The sequence below is a fragment of the Castanea sativa genome, chromosome 7 (assembly GCF_040712315.1).
Source record: "Castanea sativa cultivar Marrone di Chiusa Pesio chromosome 7, ASM4071231v1".
Classification (NCBI taxonomy): domain Eukaryota; kingdom Viridiplantae; phylum Streptophyta; class Magnoliopsida; order Fagales; family Fagaceae; genus Castanea; species Castanea sativa.
This window is the reverse complement of record NC_134019.1, coordinates 42,874,177-42,896,167: the sequence shown is the minus strand read 5'-3', so window position 1 is coordinate 42,896,167 and position 21,991 is coordinate 42,874,177. Positions and strand designations below refer to the sequence as shown.

General features: G+C 33.9%; 2 pseudogenes; both read left to right on the top strand.

Moving 5' to 3' along the window:
- Positions 1 to 7,643: 7,643 nt before the first annotated feature.
- On the top strand, positions 7,644 to 13,061 carry LOC142644497 (F-box/kelch-repeat protein At3g06240-like; annotated as a pseudogene).
- A 3,106-nt stretch (positions 13,062 to 16,167) lies between these two features.
- LOC142644496 (F-box/kelch-repeat protein At3g06240-like) lies at positions 16,168 to 18,077 on the top strand (annotated as a pseudogene).
- Positions 18,078 to 21,991: the final 3,914 nt, after the last annotated feature.

Below are 21,991 nucleotides of genomic sequence, written 5' to 3'. Positions count from 1 at the left end.
CATGATCTCTTGTGAGAAATATTCTTGGATCATCATGTTCTGCCCATTGTAAGTGCCGGACCGCAGTAGCATAAGGTTTGTTAACAAAAACAGAAATTCTGTCTGTACAACCAAAGAAATGGTAGTCTTTCCATAATTCTTCAGAGACATCAAGAATTCGATTATTAAAGTAACTTCTCCAACATTCAGCAAGAGCATAGGGATGTTTATAGGAAACATAAGCATTTCCTTCATACCATTGACCTTGGTGAGTATATCCATTAATAAGAACAAGATGCTTGGAAGGTTGAACATTCATCCAATTATTCTTTTCCCATTTGGGCAAAGTACTCCAACATCGGATTGAAACATAAGGGGTTGCTGCAACATCTGCAACAGCCTTTTGGATAATATCAGGAAACTGGTTAATTTGATCATGACTCGTTAATTTGATGAGTATGACAAAACCAAATTCAAACATTTGAGAAAGCCAGAAGGGATCATTATCAGAACCATCTTCATAATTAATCAAAAGGCCAGGAAAAAGATGAGTTTTTTCATGTACTCTGAGGCTATTCCCAAAGTATTTTCCCCATTTCTTTTTCATGTAGCCTTTATTGGGGCCATCAGGTTCAACAATGGTAGGAGCAATTGAAACAAGGGTTTTGAAATATTTTAACCAAAGATCAAGATCTTTAGTCATAGCCTTGCTTTCAAAAATACAAGATTGTACTTCTGGAGGCAAGTTGGCAACAGCACTTTTAAGCAAAGATTGGTTTTTTAGGCTCAATCTAGCAAAATCAGTACCCATTATAGTCTTTCTATCCATTGAATGGATTTCCTCTTTGCCAAAGAGTTGACTAATCAGGTTTGACTCATGATGGTCTTGAGCATTAATAAGGCAATTAAAGAGTTGGTTGGCAAAGGTTGCATTTTCAGTAGTAGGGTCAACAATTTGGGTAGTAAGGTTAACAAGGTGAATTTCAAGAGCTCTCATGGTTTTGTTGAATAGTTTGTGGTGGTTTGAAGAATGGGAAGCTTGAAGGTTGTCAAGAATGAATTTAATGGAATTTGGTAATTCTCTATAGACTCCATTATAGAATTGTAAATCTTTGTTCAATACTTCTTGTAAGGTTAATATGATATCACCACTGGAATATGTCACCTCTGCCGGGACAAATTCCTGAAGGGATGTTGCATTACTAGATTTTACTCCAGAAGATGCGCCTTCATGCATTACAAATGGGTGTCTCGCTGGGAACCTTTCGTCTTGAGGAAAGTCCTGTGCAGGTGCTTTCCCCTTGTCCCTCTTCTCTGCTGAAGAAGTCACAATATTCCACTTAGTAGTGGTAGTATTAAATCTTACTTTGTCCTGCCAAGTAAGGGAGAGGATGTTAAGCCAGTTGGCTATAGTTAATAGTATGATAGAATATTTTTTTGGAAAAGTGAGAGTAAATAGTATCAATAAAATTCTTTTGAAAAGTATGTTTTAAAAGCCAAAGGTCAATAGTAATATATATTAGTTGTGTCGGACAATGAGTGTTAGGATGACAAAGATTATTTTGGAGAATATTGGGGTAAGAGGAAAACATGTTACGGACAAATTTGGACCAAAACAAAGACTTGGTCAAAAGCCTAGTGCAAAGAATGCTTTTTTGAGTTTTAGCATCCGTAGGACATTCTTTGGTGAAGATATGCTTTTCACTAGAGTTTTTGTCATCATGCAAGTCAACAAGAGAGATATCAATATTGTCGGGGTAACTATCATTCATCAGGACACTATGACAATTGGCAATTATTGTTGGCAACAAATGACCAGTCTTCTTAGAGCTATCTTTTTGTTTAATGAAGCTAAGATGTTTATTAATATTATCAATATGAGGTTCATACTTTGAACAAAATTTGAATTTTACTTTCTGTCCAAAAGGATCAGTAGTAATACCATCATCTTCAATAAGAAAAGGGTACAAAGAATCAATAAAAGGCAAACCAAGAATTACTTTATCAGTCATGTTTTTAACAAGCACAGAGGGAATTTTAAAGTAAACATTATCATGGTAAACATGAGCATTATTTAATTCATACTTGATTTTCATTTTAGTTCCGTTAGCAGAAACTAATCTTTTAGTAGATTTTTCAAAATATTTAGAAGGAATCAATCCTTCTTGAATACAATTAACATCAGCACCAGAATTAATCATAGCAACAACATCAAAAGCATAATCATGAGCAACAACAATTTTGACTTTAGTGTACCATTTGGGCAACATATGTTTAACAGGAGACAATTGATTATCAATTAAATTAATCAAGGTACGATTAGAAACATTACCAAAAGGAGAAGCTTGTTGATCAGATTCATCTCCGTCCTTTTGCTCATCATTATTAGATTGGTGTTTATCCATAGTTTTATCAATTTTTAGAATTAACAATTCTTGTTTAAGATGATCATTATCATATTTAATAGTTTTAATATAATTTTTTAATTTTTTAATTGAATTATTTCTTGTTTAACAGATTTTATTTCATGTTGAAGATTATTAACAGTTACTTCTTTTGATTTATTTTTATTAAATCTTTTCAGAGTTTATTCAAAACTTATCGTAGAATTAGGTCTTTTAACCTTATCTTCTTTTGTTAAGTTTTTCAAAAACTTGTCAAGATAATCTTTCTGTAAATTAGGGTCTTCAATTTTACTTATCATTGTTAATAGTAAATCATCATTCTCTTTATTTTTTTGTTAACATTTTAACAGATTTAATCACATTACAACAAGAATCTCTACAGCCAAGTTTAATATTAGGAGATTTAGAAACATCACTACGGGAGTGATAATCAGAATCAGATGAGGAGGAAAAATCCTCTTCAAAGGAATCAGTTGAAGCAACAGACTCAAGAATCTGAAATAACTCATTTTGATCATTATTATTAATGTTTAACATGTTCAACTTATTTTTCAACTTACCAGGCTTTTGGTTACAGTCTTTACTGAAATGGCCAAATTTGCCACAATTAAATCACTTACCTTTACCTGATCCCTGTTTATCAAGTTTTCGAAAAGCAGGTTTGTTTTTAACATAAAAATCATTGTGTTTAACAAAGTGGGTTCTGTATCTTTTATGCTTTTTTATGGGAATAATTTTTGTAAACCTTATCATTTTTACTTTTTCCTTTTTGCTTGGAAGAGGAAATAGGAGGTAAACCATATTGTTCACAGAAATTACCCATTTCATATTTAGCTTTCTTTTTATCTTTTAACTGTTGTTTTAACCATTTTTCATCATTGCACATATTAATTCCAATTTTCTTAATAGTGCTGAAAATATTACCATAGGTTAAATTATCAAAATCAATAGAATCATTTTTATCAATTAATTCATTTTTTACCTTATGAGCAAAGATAGGAGGTAGACCGTCAATAAACTTCTCTTTCCAATAAGGCTTCATAGAGTCTTTTTTGAGCATGACTCTGGAAGTAAATACATCTTGGTACCATCTGTAATCAGACATAGTAGGACATCTCAAATTATTCAAATAATCATAAATTCGAGATGAAATATTGGAAGAAGTACCAACAAAATGTTTAAGAATGGTGTAAACCAAAGTATTAACACCGTTAGGAACACCACGATTAATATTTTCATCAAAAATAGGCATACCATCAGTATCTCTTTTTATAACATGTTTAATAGATTCTTTGGATTCTTCTGTGAGATGTGAATCCCACCATCCGCGAAGACAACCAATAAAACCAGATGCAAGTAAATCAACAATGTCAGGATGATCAAGATTGTCATGGTTATTTACGTATGCAATACCAACCATAGACATGTGAACCATTTTGTTAATAATTTCTTGTTCAGATAAACAATCAATATTCCATTCATAAAGTTTATCAGCAGAAACAGAAAATTGATTTTGAGAAGATCGTTCTTCAAACTGTACATCAGGAGGAGTAGGTTTAGAATACCAATTTTTTTGTAAAAGATGTGGGATTGGGTTTTCCAACAAATCTTTTAATTTCTGGTAAACTTATACCATCATCAAAAGCATTTTTAGAAGATTTAGAAGATAATGAGTTAGAATTTGTGTCGTCATCAGAAACAATTTGTTTCTCATTTCTTGAAATAGCACAAGCAGCGCTTCTAGAAGTAGAAGTTTGCTCGGTTTTAACTTTTAAATCAGCAAGCATTTTTTCAATCTTTTCAACAGTTGATCCTTGGAAATTAACTAAATCAAAAGTCTTACTCTGAGAAGTTTTAAAATCAATATTTTTCTTTGACTGGGTAAATCAATCAAAGGTTTCTCAGATTTTGAAACAGTAGGTTTTTCATCAATATTTTCTTCAATACGGTCAAGCTGTTGACCAATAACATGTAAAGATTCATTAGTAAAATTGTTTTGTTCAATAATGGCAAAAACATGAGTTTTATCATCAGCAATTTTGAAAGGGGAGGCTTTCACCTCAGTGCTTTTTTTTATCATTTTTGCAAGTAATCAAAACAGTTTCAAGGGGTGGATGACTGAATTTAACAACAGTTTTATCATGTTTAACAAAAATAGATTTTTTTATTACGTTCAAGTAATTGGTATGAACCTTATTTCTTGAAACATAATAATTTTCAAGATAGTCAAAAAACAAAATATGTTGTTTTAACAAGTTCATTTTTTCTCTCAATTTCCTTTTGATTCTATCTTTTTCAGACTGAGCAAAAGTACTTTGGTAATACTTTCTTTTATCACGGTTTGCTTTTGAAAAGAATTCATTACTCAAAGCAACCATATCAATTTGAAAAGCAGGGGTTTCAACATCCATGTCCATCAAATTTATCACACGCAGATGTTTGAAAGGGGGAGGAGTTTCAATAGGTGGAAAATCAGATCCAGAAGGAACCTCAGATTTTGCATCTTCTTCTTCTTCTTGATCATATTTTGGGAGAAATTCAGGTTTAGTTGAATAATAAGTATTGCTAACCTGGGAATTGTTGCTAGCAACTCCTTTTAGCTTTAAATCAAGTGGTTCAAAAATTATTTTTCAAAAATTCATCAACATCAGAATTTCTTTTAACAAAACTTTCAGATCCAGCAAAGAATTTTCTTCCTTCATTGATTCTTAAAGGTTTGTGAGTAGGAAAACATTTGGTATCATCAAAAAATATTTTAACAGTTCCATCAGTATATTGTGCAATTTTAGTAAGATCAAGTTCATCAAAAATAGGTTTAACAGGTGGTGCTACTTGTTCCAAAGTCCATTCTTTGGGAAGAGTAATATCTTGTCATTGAAGCATTTTAGGGACTTGGATCTTAGCATCAGGAGTGGAACATTGAATCAACATAGTTTTTCCAGCAGGATCACGTCCTCTAGATTGAGGAGTTAGCTGGGAATCAAGCAGTCTATAAAAAATTCGGTAAATAAGAGTAAAAGGTGTATTACCATCATCCATATCATAACCGAATGTCAATATATTCAAAGTTAAAGCTTTAATAATATTAGGATCATCTAAAGTAAGAGCAAGATCAGGATAACAATCAAAGTAAACAGGACCATCATACAAAGAAGCAGTAATCATGCCAAGAATGCTATCATTAAATTTCTTAAATCTAGCATCACGTAAACACATAAGCACAGAAGCATCAATTCATTTTCTTGTTAAAGGTTTAACAGCAACTTGAACCAAACCAATGTGTAAATATTTAAGATTTTTCTTGGACAAAAACTCGTTAATATTTTTCTTGGAAAATAAACAACATTTTTCATGAGTTTTGGAAATAGAAAAGGTTTGTTCAACAGTTCTAGCTCTATATTCAGAGAAAATACTTTTTTCAGCCCAATTAAGATCATAAACAGATTTAGTAGAAATCTTAGGAATATTCCATTTTCTAAAATCTGGGTACTCACTTTCTCCAATAGTGAGGTCTTTTTCATTTACAATATTAGGAGGACAACCAGTCCTAGAGCTAACAAAGGAGTCGGATCTCCACATCCTATCAATATCTAACTTAGTTATAACACTCAATTATCATGTTTTTCTCACAATCGTTGCATTTCGTAACACATACCGGTCAACCCTATTCCTCTCACGCCCTCACGCTCTCCTGGCTTCATGGGCCTTACTGTTCAGATCTGAGACTTTTTACAATGGCGGTGGCGCCAACGACAGTAAGATCAACACAACAACGAAGTATCACAAGGTCAGGTAGACACAGACAGAATATGAAAGACACAACAACACTATCGGCCAAGGAAAGAATGGCTCTGATACCATAAAGGGGGGAAGGACGGCAGCGCAGAAGGCGGAAGCACAACAAATAACAGATATATGGAATAATTCAAAGTAAATGATAATTGAAAGTAAGGCGGTAGAACCAGCCAAGAGATACTGATGGTATGCCTATTTTTGATGAAAATATTAATCGTGGTGTTCCTGACGGTGTTAATACTTTGGTTTACACAATTCTTAAACATTTTGTTGGTACTCCTTCCAATATTTCGTCTCGAATTTCTGATTATTTGAATAATTTGAGATGTCCTACTATGTCTGATTACAGATGGTATCAAGATGTATTTACTTCCAGAGTCATGCCCAGAAAAGACTCTATGAAGCCTTATTGGAAAGAGAAGTTTATTGACAGTCTGCCTCCTATCTTTGCTCATAAGATAAAAAATGAATTAATGGGAAAAAATGATTCTATTGATTTTGATAATTTAACCTATGGTGATATTTTCAGCACTATTAAGAAACTTGGAATTAATATGTGCAATGATGAAAAATGGTTAAAACAACAGTTAAAAGATAAAAAGAAAGCAAAATATGAAATGGGTAATTTCTGTGAACAATATGGTTTACCTCCTATTGCCCCTTCCGGGCAAAGAGGAAAAAGTAAAAATGATAAGGTTTACAAAAGTTATTCTCATAAAAAGAATAAAAGATACAGAACCCACTATGTTAAACCCAATGATTTTTATGCTAAAAACAAACCTGCTTTTCGAAAACATGATAAACAGAGATCAGGTAAAGGTAAGTGCTTTAATTGTGGCAAATTTGACCATTTCAGTAAATACTATAACCAAAAACCTGGTAAATTGAAAAATAAGTTGAACATGTTAAACATTAATAATAATGATCAAAATGAGTTATTTCAGATTTTTGAGTCTGCTGCTTCAACTGATTCCTTTGAAGAGGATTTTTCCTCCTCATCTGATTCTGATTATCACTCCCATAGTGATGTTTCTAAATCTCCTAATATTAAACTTGGCTGTAGAGATTCTTGTTGTAATGTGATTAAATCTGTTAAAATGTTAACTAAAAGTAAAGAGAATGATGATTTACTATTAACAATGATAAGTAAAATTGAAGACCCTAATTTACAGAAAGATTATCTTAACAAGTTTTTGAAAAACTTAACAAAAGAAGATAAGGTTAAAAGACCTAATTCTACGATAAGTTTTGAAGAAAATCTAAAAAGATTTAATAAAAATAAATCAAAAGAAGTAACTGTTAATGATCTTCAACATGAAATAAAAACTGTTAAACAAGAAATAATTCAATTAAAAAATGATGTTAAAACTATTAAACATGATAATGACCATCTTAAACAAGAATTTTTAATTCTAAAAATTGATAAAACTATGGATAAACACCAATCTGATGATGATGAGCAAAATGACGGAGATGAATCTGATCAACAAGCTTCTCCTTCTGGTAATTTAATTGATAATTAATTGTCTCTTGTTAAACATATGTTGCCCAAATGGTACACTAAAGTCAAAATTGTTGTTGCTCATGATTATGCTTTTGATGTTGTTGCTATGATTGATTCTGGTGCTGATGTTAATTGTATTCAAGAAGGATTGATTCCTTCTAAATATTTTGAAAAATCTACTGAAAAATTAGTTTCTGCTAACGGAACTAAAATGAAAATCAAGTATGAATTAAATAATGCTCATGTTTGCCATGATAATGTTTACTTTAAAATTCTCTCTGTGCTTGTTAAAAACATGACTGATAAAGTAATTATTGGTTTGCCTTTTATTGATTCTTTGTACCCTTTTCTTACTGAAGATGATGGCATTACTACTGATTATTTTGGACAGAAAGTAAAATTCAAATTTTGTTCAAAGTGTGAACCTCAAATTGATAATGTTAATAAACATCTTAGCTTCATTAAACAAAAAGATAGCTCTAAGAAGACTGGTCATTTGTTGCCAACAACAATTGCCAATTGTCACAGTGTCCTGATGAATGATAGTTACCTCGACAATATTGATATCTCTCTTGTTGACTTGCATGATGACAAAAACTCTAGTGAAAAGCATATCTTCACCAAAGAATGTCCTACGGATGCTAAAACTCAAAAAAGCATTCTTTGCACTAGGCTTTTGGTCCAAATTTGTTCGTAACATGTTTTCCTTTTACCCTAATATTCTCCAAAATAATCATTGTCATCCTAACACTCATTTTCCGGCACAACTAATATATATTACTATTGACCTTTGGCTTTTGAAACAAACTTTTCAAAAGAATTTTATTGATACTATTTACTCTCACTTTTCCAAAAAATATTCTATCATACTATTAACTATGACCAACTGGCTTAACATCCGCTCCCTTACTTGGCAGGACAAAGTAAGATTTAATACTACCACTACTAAGTGGAATATTATGACTTCTTTGGCAGAGAAGAGGGACAAGGGGAAAGCACCTGTACAGGACTTTCCTCAAGACGAAAGGTTCCCAACGGGACACCCTTTTGTAATGCATGAAGGCGCATCTTCTAGAGTAAAATCCAGTAATGCAACATCCCTTCAGGAATTTGTCCTGGCAGGGGTGACATATTCCAGTGGTGATATCATATTCACCTCACAAGAAGTATTGAACAAAGATTTACAATTCCATAATGGAGTCTATAGTGAATTACCAGATTCCATTAAATTCATTCTTGACAACCTTCAAACTTCCCATTCTTCAAACCACCACAAACTATTCGACAAAACCATGAGAGTTCTTGAAATTCACCTTATTAACCTTACTACCCAAATTGTTGACCCTACTACTGAAAATGCAGCCTTTGCCAACCAACTCTTTAATTGCCTTATTAACGCTCAAGACCATCATGAGTCAAAGCTGATTAGTCAACTCTTTGACAAAGAGGAAATCCATTCAATGGATAGAAAGACTATAATGGGTACTGATTTTGCTAGATTGAGCCTAAAAAACCAATCTTTGCTTAAAAGTGCTGTTGCCAACTTGCCTCCAGAAGTACAATCTTGTATTTTTGAAAGTAAGGCTATGACTAAAGATCTTGATCTTTGGTTAAAAACATTTCAAAACCCTTGTTTCAATTGCTCCTACCATTGTTGAACCTGATGGCCCCAATAAAGGCTACATGAAAAAGAAATGGGGAAAATACTTTGAGAGCAGCCTCAGAGTACATGAAAAAACCCATCCTTTCCCTGGCCTTTTGATTAATTATGAAGATGGTTCTGATAATGATCCCTTCTGGCTTTCTCAAATGTTTGAATTTGGTTTTGTTAGACTCATCAAATTAATGAGTCATGATCAAATTAACCAGTTTCCTGATATTATCCAAAAGGTTGTTGCAGATGTTGCAGCAACCCCTTATGTTTTAATCTGATGTTGGATTACTTTGCCCAAATGGGAAAAGAATAATTGGATGAATGTTCAACCTTCCAAGCATCTTGTTCTTATTAATGGATATACTCACCAAGGTCAATGGTATGAAGGAAATGCTTATGTTTCCCATAAACATCCCTATGCTCTTGCTGAATGTTGGAGAAGTTACTTTAATAATCGAATTCTTGATGTCTCTGAAGAATTATGGAAAGACTACCATTTCTCTGGTTGTACAGATAAAATTTCTGTTTTTGTTAACAAACCTTATGCTTCTGCGGTGCGGCACTTACAATGGGCAGAACATGATGACCCAAGAATATTTCTCACAAGAGATCCTGTTTACGAACCATTAATGTATTGTGGTTTCTGTAACCAATATTCAACTTATCATGAACATGAATACAATGATGATCCCCCATGGGATCCCTCTCCAGGGGTCCCTTATGCTGGTTACCCGTCTGATGGAGCTTCTACCTAGAAGCATAGTGATCCCAGTACAAGACTTTCTTATTGGTTTAGCCAAATGATATTCACTAGGAACTATTTGCCGAAGATACTTTCCTGATAATAATGATTCCTTGTTGACTATATTCTTATCTATAGGACAAACCATTCTGGCACCATCAACTTTCCTCCATTGTTGACTTTCCAAGATGAAGGCTTTTCCAAAAGATAGAGCTATTTACTTGCTATTTTGCTGATATTTTGGGCACAACATGCCAAACTACTTTCGGTCGCAAAAGCTGACCTGATATTGCACTCATATTGCCCCTCACGGGTCCTGATATGAATAGTAAAATGTCACTATTCGCTTTGTACTATTTATTGCTTTATTCACTTATATAAGGGGGGTTGTCCCTTATTGTTAAACTCAGAATCTTTTCTAGGATTTCCCTTAGAACTCTCTCTAGGACTTCCTTAGATCAATATATCTCACTGATACACAAAACTTGTAACTAGGAACCAGGACTAGCTTTCAAGCCTTGTACTGTTTACCCAACCTGTTAATCACTGTAATCTTGTTGTTACTACTACTACTATAAGTATTTTGATGTATATTCAATAAACACTTCTGTTTTCAATACTTTGAATTATTTTGATATATAACTGCTTGGCTGGTTCTACCGCCTTACTTTCAATTATCATTTACTTTGAATTATTTCATATATCTGTTATCTGTTCTGCTTCCGCCTTCTGCGCTGCCGTCCTTCCCCCCTTTATGGTATATATATATATATATATATATATATATATATATATATATATAGAGAGAGAGAGAGAGAGAGAGAGAGAGAGAGAGAGAGAGAGAGTTAAGTTCAACTTACACCTGGTGTAACTATAAGTAATATTATACTACTCAATATTTTATAATTAAATGTGAATTTTGATAAATCCACTGTTGGATTACATTATCTTCGTATATTTTCTATAATTACAAAATTTAAAGATGATCAAAGATCAATACTTATGTCATCAATCAATTGTTTAAATTTAAGTTTTTGTAATTTAAAATAGTGCATAAAAGTTGAGTTTTTGAATTAAATAGTAAATTATATCTGATTGGCATAAAAATTGACATGCATGCTAAGAACATATAAAACATACAATTTAATGGTTATATTTTTAAAATATGAATTCAATAATAAGTTATTGAGTGGTGTAACATTATTTAAAGTTACATCAGGTGTAACATTATTTAAAGTTACACCAGGTGTAACTTGAACTCAACTCATATATATATTGATTGATTGATTTTGGCCACAACATGGCAAGTTATGAGTAGTAAAAATATGGGGTGGGGTGAGTTATGTCCAAAGTTATGTACAATTATGTGGTACTAGAATTTTTTTTTTTTTAACCCCAAGAGGTTGCCTTAGTGATTCTTAAAGTTTCATGATATCTATGAAGTTTCGGTTCAAATTCTCTTGTTTCCTTATAGGATTCTTTCCTATAATAATCTGGTGGATGTGATTCTGCATACATATCCCCTTTGTCCAAAAAAAAAAAAAAGTTTTCCTTTTTTTTTACCTGCTATGAAAGGATGTACTAGGTCTATTAAGTTGAAAGGCTCACGCAGACAATCTACACACACCCTTCAAATGTAGGACCTATGCCCCCGACCCTCCTAAACAGCAGCAACAACTTTAATCAAATCTTTGGTGGTCTTTTACTCTTTCCTCCTAAGTCCTCTTTCGCCGAACAAACAGTGTAGGGAACCTCCTCATCCTCCCCGAATCCTCCGACAAATGAAGGGTAATCTCCCAGAAGACATCATACTCAACATCTTTGCAAATTTACCTTTCAAATCAGTCATAAGATTCAGGTGCGCTTCAAAAACCTGGGACTCCTCAATCACCACTCCTCATTTCATCTCCACCCACCTAAGTCTTAATCTTTACAACAACAACTTCGATCATTATCATGTTCATCTCATACACGCTTCCTCGTACGGCTTCTTCTCCTTCCAACGGTCCAGTCTGCATGGTTGCTCGTGACAGCAGCACGTTTAATAGTATTTCTGAGTATCTAATTACCTCTGCGAATAGTCAGTTCTTGCAATGGCCTAGTGTGTCTCGCTAAATATGGATACGGTTTCCCTATTGCTGATGCTATATATTTGTGGAACCCCAGCATTAGAAAATATAAGAGGTTGCCTGATTTTTCCTTAAACAAAATCATTGGGTTTCTATTGGATTTGCTTATCAATCTAAGACCAATGACTACAAGGTTGTAAAGATCACTCAAATGGGTGCACAAAACCACCATGGGCTTAAGGTTTACACATTAAGCTCCAACTCTTGGAGAAGGGTTGAAATGTCATTGGGAAACAATGTTGCGTTCAACAGTGGCAACTGCTGGCCTGCCACATTTGTTAATGGGGCTTTGCATTGGTTGGGAGAAGTTAAAGGTGGAGTGCAACTCGCAAATCGTGTTGTGATTTTTTCATTTGATGTTAATAATGATGAATTTGGAGAGATAGCACTCCTTGATGGACAACAACTGATACCACAAGGTCTAGTGGCAGTACCAAATGATCTAATGGTGTTCAAGGGGAAATTGGCCTTCATTACATTTGGTTGCATCACAACCAACCACATCAATGTCGAAAGAGTACATTGATTTTATGAAGTCACATACACATAGGTCATGCTTCATTTGGGTGATGGGGGAATATGGTGTACATGATTCATGGAGTAAACTTTTTTTTGTCCGTTTTGAAAATGCTTCCTATGTACATTTCTATGGTTGCAACAGTTGTGGTGAACTGCTAGTTAGAAAGGAAGTTGTGGTCAAATCCAATGATGATTGGAAATGGTTGGTGATTGTTTCACTTGACCCTGAAACTTTACATGAGAAGGATCTTGGTATCGAAATATTTCACTTTTAGCTACTACTTTCATGGAAAGTCTTGTGTTACTTGATGGAGCAACTGAGCTATTTGGATAAGAAGTGAAATCATTAGCGACAATCATAGGATTTTGTTATGTAAGTGTGATACAAATGAGACCATTATCATGTTGTTTCCTATGGTGTCATTTTGTTTTGAGGTAGGCAGAAAAGTATTGATGTAATATAGTTGAATTTTTTTCTTGATTTGTATCAAACCTTAATGGTTTTTAGGATTCTCATATTATGTCTCATATGTGTGTTGTGATCGGGTGTTGTCTGAATCCTAGAGCTATAGCTGTGCTGCTGGGTGCTTTGATCTGGTGCTGCCTGAGCCTAAGAGCTGCTTTGGTGCTGTGCTAAGTATTGACTGTGTAATAAAAGCTTGCTTGCTTGTATGAACTAATTCGAGCCAGTTGTAATTACTTAGGCACATGTCTATGCTGATAAGGGCAGTTGTAATTGCTCTGGTGCTGGTCATTCTTTTTCCTCTATTAATTCTGTAGTTAATATGCCTAGAGTGTGGCATTTTAGGTTAGGTCATCCCTCCATGAATAAGTTGCTATCCTTGCAAGACATTTTATCCGTTTCCTTTGATTCTTGTACTGATGGTTGTACTATCTGTCCTAAGGCATAACAGAAAAGGTTACCATTTCCTTTTAATAATAACTTTTTTACTTCTGCCTTTGATCTTGTTCATGTTGATATATGGGGACTCTATTCTATTCCTACTCATGAAGGTTTTAAATACTTTTTGTCCAATGTTGATGATGCTACTAGATGTACTTGGATTTATCTTTTAAAGGCTAAATCTAAGGTTAGAGGGTACCTTATTTCCTTTTATAAATTGATTCAAACCCAATTTGGTACTAGCATTAAATCTATTAGGTCTGATAATGGACAAGAGTTCCTTCTTACAAATTTTTACTCTGCTCATGGCATAATTCACCAAAAGAGCTGTGTATACACTCCACAATAGAATTCTGTTGTGGAGAGAAAACATCAGCATCTTTTGTCAATTGCTAGAGCACTTAGAATTCAGTCCAATGTTCCTTTATGCTATTGGGTAGACTGCATTCTTACTACAGCCCACATTATCAACAAGTTACCCTCTCCCATTCTCCAAAACAAGTCTCCTTTTGAACTCCTGTTTCATATTAAGCCTTCCTATGCTCATTTAAGAGTTTTTGGTTGCTTATGTTACTCTTCTACTATTTCTGTTTATAAAGACAAATTTCAACCTAGGTCTCAAGCTTGTGTTCTATTGGGTTACCCTCCTGCCATAAAGGGTTATAAGCTTCTTAATCTTACCTCTAGACAGGTTTCCATTTCTAGGGATGTGATATTCCATGAGTCCATTTTTCCTTTTATTTCTTTAGAATCTGTGTATTCCACTCCATCTACTACTTCTCTTCCTCCTATTTCAGATTCTACTCTTACTACATACCCTTTGGATTCTACTTCCTCACCTGTGTTTCATGCTTCTTTTATTAATGATCAGCATTTTACTTCTGATGTGGACTCAGATTATGATGTTGATGATGATGCTGCCCCTAGCTCATCACCACCTAATTCACTTGCTGATCTTATTCCATAACTTGCTTCTATTTCATCCATTGACCCTCTTCCTCAGTTCCCTCTGCCTGTTACTTCCCTTCCTACTATTTTGCCTACTACTTCCTCTCCTTTTCAACCATCTCTTACTCAGCCTACTTCTTCAGCCAAGCCTTCTTTGGTTGCTCAGTCTCAACTTCCTGCCCAAGGTCTTAGGAGGTCTACCAGGGTCTCACATAAACCATCTTATTTGCAGTCTTATCATTGCAACCAAGTGAGTGCTTCATCTCTCATTCCATCTCTTCCTAAGAAAGGTACTTCTCACCCTCTTCAGAACTTTCTTTCTTATTCTAAACTTTCTGCCACCCATAGATATTTTTGCAACTCTATCTCTTTTGTTGTGGAACCCACTACCTATGCCCAAACTGTTCAGGATCCTAAGTGGAAGGAGGCTATGGCTGCTGAGATTGTTGCCTTAGAACTTTATAATACTTGGTCTTTGACTTCTTTGCCTACTCATAAGAAGCCTATAGGTTGTAAATGGGTATATAAGATCAAATATAAGGTAGATGGGAGCATTGAACGGTATAAGGCTAGACTTGTTGCCAAGGGGTTCACTCAAAGGGAGGGTTTGGACTACTTAGAAACCTTTTCCCCTGTAGCCAAAATGGTTTCAGTTAAGGCTTTACTTGCTGTGGCTACTGTGAAAGGTTGGTGTTTGTCTCAACTTGATGTGAATAATGCTTGCCTACATGGAGAGCTTGATGAAGATGTTTACATGGTTTTGCCCCCTGGCTTTCACAGCAAGGAGGAGGTTGTTTGTAAGCCGAATAAGTCTTTATATGGTCTTAAACAAGCGTTCAAGTAGTGGTTCTCCAAGTTTTCTCATGCTTTGGTTCATCTGGGTTTTCAACAGTCCAAGGCAGATTACTCCCTTTTCACAAGAAGTACTTCTAGTAGTTTTATTGCATTGTTGGTGTATGTAGATGATGTGCTTATTGCTAGTGACAATGTGAAGGAAGTAGATGAGCTTAAAGTGTTGTTGGATAAGCAGTTCAAGCTTAAGGACTTGGGAGATTTAAAGTTCTTTTTGGGTTTGGAGATAGCAAGATCTAGAGAAGGTATACACTTGTGTCAAAGGAAGTATGCTTTAAAGCTTCTAGAGGATGTAGGGTTGTTAGGTTGTAAGCCAGCAAAGACACCCATGGAGCAAAGTTTGAAATTGAGTAAGTTTGAAAGGAAGGAATTAAATGACCCTAGCATATATAGAAGGTTAATTGGAAGACTGCTCTACCTAACTATCACAAGACCTAATATCACCTTTGCAGTCCATAAACTAAGTCAGTTTATGGCTAAGCCTAGGTTACCACACCTTCAAGCTGCAAATAGAGTTTTACACTATATCAAAGGAACACTTGGACAGGGTTTGTTGTTTTCTAGTCAGTCTGAATTGCATGTTAAAGCCTTTGCAGATGCAGATTGGGCTGCATGCCCTGATACCTGAAGATCAACCACAGGCTATTGTGTCTTTATTGGAGATTCTCTTGTTTCTTGGAAGTCTAAAAAGCAACAAACAGTCTCCAGGTCATCAGCAGAGGAAGAATATCGAGCAATGGCTGTTGATGTTTGTGAAATTGTGTGGTTGCTTAGCTTTCTTAAGGATATTAAGGTTGCACATCCTAAGGCAGCTCTGCTCTTCAGTGATAGTCAGGCTGCTTTACACATTGGAGCAAATCCTATGTTCCATGAGAGAATGAAACACATTGAAATAGATTGCCACATTGTCAGGGATAAAGTAATAGCTAAGGTGATAAGGCTGCTACATGTTAGAACTAAGGCTCAGTTTGGAGATTTATTGACAAAGGCTCTAAGTTTCCCACAGTTTTCTCACTTGCTGTCCAAGATGAACTTGGTGAATATACATTCCCCTGTTCCTCTTAAGGGGGAGTATCAGAAAGCAGAGCTTCAAGCTGCAAGTTCCAAGCTACAACCAGAGTAGGACAAGTACAAAGATTCAATTGTTATTTCTGTATAAACGACATGTAGTTGCTCAATCTTTATAGTCTGATTCTTTATACTATGCTACTGGTAGTTTTGTAGTGTTGGTAGTGGTAGAGATATTTATAGACACGTGTTAGTAGCTGGTGTTAGTTTTGGAGGGAATAGCTTCGTATAATTTGGGATTAGTTAGGTCGGTAATTCTTGTATAAATACCTCTAATTGTACAGTTTTATTCAGATCAATACAATAAAATTTTTCATCAAAATTCATATCCTCCGACAAAAGGACCGTCTCCCACACGACATTGTACTCAACATCTTGGCAAACCTTTCTGTCAAATCAGTTCTAAGATTTAGGTGCGTTTCAAAAACCTGGGATTCCTCAATCACCACTCTTGATTTCATCTCCACCCACCTTAATCTTAATCTTAACAACAACAAGAACAACAACTACAACTAAGCTTATCACATAAACGTTCCTTCTAACAGTACCATCCAAAACTTTATCGGTGGTTACGACCACACATTTAATAGGATTTCTGAGTACCCAATTCCCTCTGCTTTTCTTTTATCCAGTGCGAAGTATGTTACTTCATGCAATGGCCTGGTGTGTCTCACTGCATTAACAATCACATCCCATCATACTGTTGCTGGTGTTATATATTTGTAGAACCCCAGCATTAGAAAATTTAAGAGGTTGCCTGATTTTTTCCCAACCGAACCTCCTAGGGTCATGTCTACTGGATTTGCTTATCAGTCCGAGACCAATGACTACAAGGTTGTCAAGATCTCTCAAATCTGGTCACCCAACCACGGTGGGATTGAGCTTGAGACTGAGGTTCACACATTGAGCTCCAACTCTTGGAGAAGGGTTGGAATCTCATTGACAAACAGCGCTCTGGACCGTTACAATAATCAGACTTCCGTATTTGTTAGTGGGGCTTTGCATTGGTTGGGATGGGTATCATCGGCTAAAGAAGCTAGACAGCAACATTACATGATTCTGTCATTTGATGCCAATAATGATAACTATGGAGAGATAGCACTCCCTGATGGAGGACAATTGCTACCACAAGGTCTAACGATGAAACAAAAATGTCTGATGGTGTTCAAGGGGAAACTGGCCATCATTACATTTGATTGCCGCTTTATCAGCAGCAACATCAATGACTATGACAGAGACAATGACAACGAATACAATGACTTTATGATGTCGGATCAGTCATGCTTCATTTGGGTGATGGGAGAGTATGGTGTACATGAATCATGGAGTATACTTTTTTTTTTCTCCAGTTTAAAAAGTGTTTTCACTTTACGTTCCTTTGGTTGCACTATTCTTGGGGAACTGCTAGTTATGAAGGAAGTTAATCCTGAATCCAACGATGAACAGAGGTGCAATGTGGTTCTCTTGATTGACCTTTTACCTTTACATGATCTTGGTGTCAACGATGTTCCACATATAGCTACTACTTTCATGGAAAGCCTTGTGTTACTTGATGGAGCGACTGAGCTGTCTGGATAAGAAGTTAAATTGTTAGTGATAAGCATAGGATTTTGTTATGTAAGTGTGAAACAAATTAGACCATTATCATGCTGTTTCCTTTGGTATCATTTTGTTTTGAGGTAGGCAGAAAAGTATTGATGTAATAATGTAGGTGAATTTTATTCTTGATTTGTATCAAACCTTAATGCTTCTTAGGAATCTCATATTATGTATCGTATGCGTGCTGAGATCTGGTGATGATTGAATAATATGCAAAATGCACTTTAATCCTCTGTACATTGCATTCCATCAAGCTTTTCTTCTCTTTGAAATTCCCTTTCAACATGCTTCATTTACTGTTTTTTTTACTATCATTGGACCTTTTTTTTTAATTTATGTAATGTCTTATTTTCATTGTTTAAATTTGACTGACTTCTCTTTCCTTTTGATTAGTGTATATCAAAGTTTTATCTGTTCCTCTGAATATTTTGTTCTTGATGTTAGTGACAGTGAAGGTTGTACGTACGTTTACTGCTTTACTCCTCAGCGTGGATTGGTCAATGCTATGATTTGCAAATCAGTACTTGATATATTGCTGTGTGCATTACATGGTATGGTCTTTGGGTTTAAAATTCTTAGCAAAGTTTGATAGGAATGTCTGCATAATGATGGGTTGCTTAGGACAATTGCAAATGTTCTTATCAAAGTTAACCCATTATCATTTCTTTATTCCACCGCTTTATGGAGTTGGATACAATGATTGGAGTATTACTGGTTTCTTAAGTGATAATTGGCTTTATCTTCGAGTCTGTGGCAATGATTGGTATAGTTGAATCCTATACATTAGCCTCAACTGGACATGGTAATGCACTGGAATGTCCTAGGAGTGAAGTGTTGCATACAAGATACAAGCCTTCAATAACTTATGCGACTTCAAAATCTCTGTCTTATGCTTTTTGTAGTATGGAGGAACATATGAATCATCTCCATCTCCACCCCTTTAAATATGATTAAATGTATGTTCAAGTAGAGTTTGTGAAAAGTTTGAGACCCAAAAATAAAGGGAAAAGAGATTTTGGCTCATGTGAGTCATTTCTATTGGCATTCAGGTATTCATACCATGGCATTTTTCAAGGTTTACTTAGCAAAGTGTAAAAATAGAGATTCTTGAAGAGCATAGAAAATCTTATTGACTACCAAGAGGTTCTGTTATAGAAAAGCAGTTACAAAATAATTAGCACCTACACTATATATATACACTGAAAACAGAGTCCAAGTTTCCCACCTAAATAACTAACTAACAAACTTTCAACAATACAACCAATCAGTGCTTGACACTTGTTTCCTTCAGTCAGTGCTAGACAGCTGTCACTAATTTCTTCTTTCTTCTTTCATTGGCACGTGCAATGCCTCTAACTCTTTCTGTTATTTTCTTCTTCACTTCACACGTGCTGCTATTGTCCACTTCTTCAATTTTAACACAAAGAAATATGTTAATGGTGCTTGTTCATAATAATAATAATAATAAAGTGAAAGCTTCAACTAAAAGCCAACTATTATTGAATTTGCAATAACGTAAAAATTTTAGATTTAGAGATCCAACTACTTCATTTATTCAATCAATCTTTTTTTATTTGTCTCAGGTGAATTTCTACCACTAAATAAATAAATAAAATTTGTTTTTACAGAAGACAACATTTTAAAGTGGTAATAATAAATAGTAATAAATATAACAATAGAGGAAGAATATAACTTTGTATAACCTTTTCTCTAGTCCCCCTTCCCTTGCATTTTGTTCTATTCTTTAAAATATCATGAGTGGCTCCCATAGGTTGGGCACCCTTTCATTAAAAGAAGGAATTGTGCGGAATTTACTACTTTAGAAAGTAACAAAAGCTAATAAATAAATACCTATATAATTAAATGTTGTGCGACTCCCTACACACAAACACATAAAAGACCAATGCACTTCAACACTACTTAACTGGATCCTTGGAAAAAAGAGGATTAATATCTCAGAACCACAATTTCAGTCCCTCCTGTTTAATTGTCCATATTAAAAGTGACACCAATCCGGTATCATGAAATTCTAGGTATGATGTTGAGGCATTTGTAGGAGAATAATGTTGATATCATTGGAACTACATCCAACACATGAGGAAGCTCCGGTATTCCAAATCAAATCATAGAGATGGATTGCTTAGCCCCACAAGAGAAAAAAAAAAAAAAAAAAAAAAAAAAGCATGTAGAGATGGACATAACATTTTGACCATAAACTGCCAATGATATTGGTTTTTTGGAAACTTATAAACCAAATTTTGGCGACTCCCATTCTGAATTTACAGTATTATCTAGACCGAGATGCGTTCACTCTCCACAGACAACATAAGGAAACAACAATCTTGTACTTATTTTCTGTGAAAGCAGATTAAGCAAAATACTAAGCTTAAGTACAAACTGAAAAGATATATATAATTTCTACCTGTAAGGTAACAAGAAACAACACATTAGCTGTCTTCATCTCCAGAATCACTAGAATAAAGTTTTATATAAGGATAAATGTTACAATCTCTAAAACTTTCCTAAGATTCACATGGATGATTATTGAAACACAAATTCTAGGCAAAACAAAAGCAGTGCATAAGGGGGAGAAATTTTCAATCACCTTCATAACTGGAAGATTCATAAAGGTATGGTTTCGACAGTGGTAGCAATCATCTATATTTATATATATCTAAAAACTGAAGTGTAACATTTATTGTTGCTACACTCCTGTTGAACCACCTCATCATTAGTCTTTTTCATATTTATTTTTTAGGTTTAATTTTTTTTTTTACAATATTAACTATATAAATATATTGACTTTATGAATTCTTTTTAGGTGGTTTTAACTTTACATATTCATTTACTTTAGTTTTGATGTTATAACTAAATAATAAATCAATGGAAATCAAAACAAAAGTGTTGTCTACATATGTTCCTCTTGAGCGGTTTTAAATTTAAATATTATTTTGCCATTTTATCTTCCTTTATTTTGGCTCTTCTTATTCTCATCCTCTTATTATAAATTTGTCACTCTTCCATTCTATGCATATTTTTCTTATACAAAAGAGGTTCTCTCTCTCTCTCTCTCTCTCTCTCTCTCTCTCTCTTTGTCTCAATTTTTTTTTTTTCATTTTTTGTTGGATTCTTTATTATTATTTTTCTTGCATTTCTACCTTAGATTGATGAATATTTGTGTTTTTTTGAATTCTACCTTTGATGCAAATATTTTTTAGAATTCGAATTCATATGTGTTTCTTGATGAAAATATTTTTTATATCATTTTATTTACAACTCTTAATACTTCTAATGAATGGTGTTTGTTATTGATTTAATTTGGAAAAAAATCATATTATAATATGTTATATTTTGTGTTATTGTCAGGTTTTAGCTTATCTGGAAAACCACAATATAGTTTGAACAAGTTGATAAAGAACAGTTAGTTCAGTTGAAGAAAATGGCCTCTGTGGAATTTTCTTTCACTATATATTTAAAAATAATTTGTTTAACAAATTAGTAGTAAATTGTTATTTATTTTTTATATGATGTTCTTAGATGCTTAGTTAATTGTTTTAAGTGTTTATGAATATTTTATGTTATTCTTTATCTTTCTTATCTTATTAGTGTATTCTTTGAGATTTTTGAGAAAAAAAAAATCAATTTTATGTTTAAAATTATTTATTTATTAATTTATTTTTCACCTATTGGATTAGAAGTTACATTAGATTATGATAGCATTAACACAATACTTCTTCTTTTTTCAAAAAAAAAAAATTCTCTACTTTTTTCCCCTTTGGAATTGTACTCTTTCTTTTTTTTTTTTTAACGGAAAAATGGTTACAATATTTTATTTTTCCCTTTCTTTTTTATTTTAAATTGTAGTTTTGATGAGTTTCATTAATTTTTTAGTT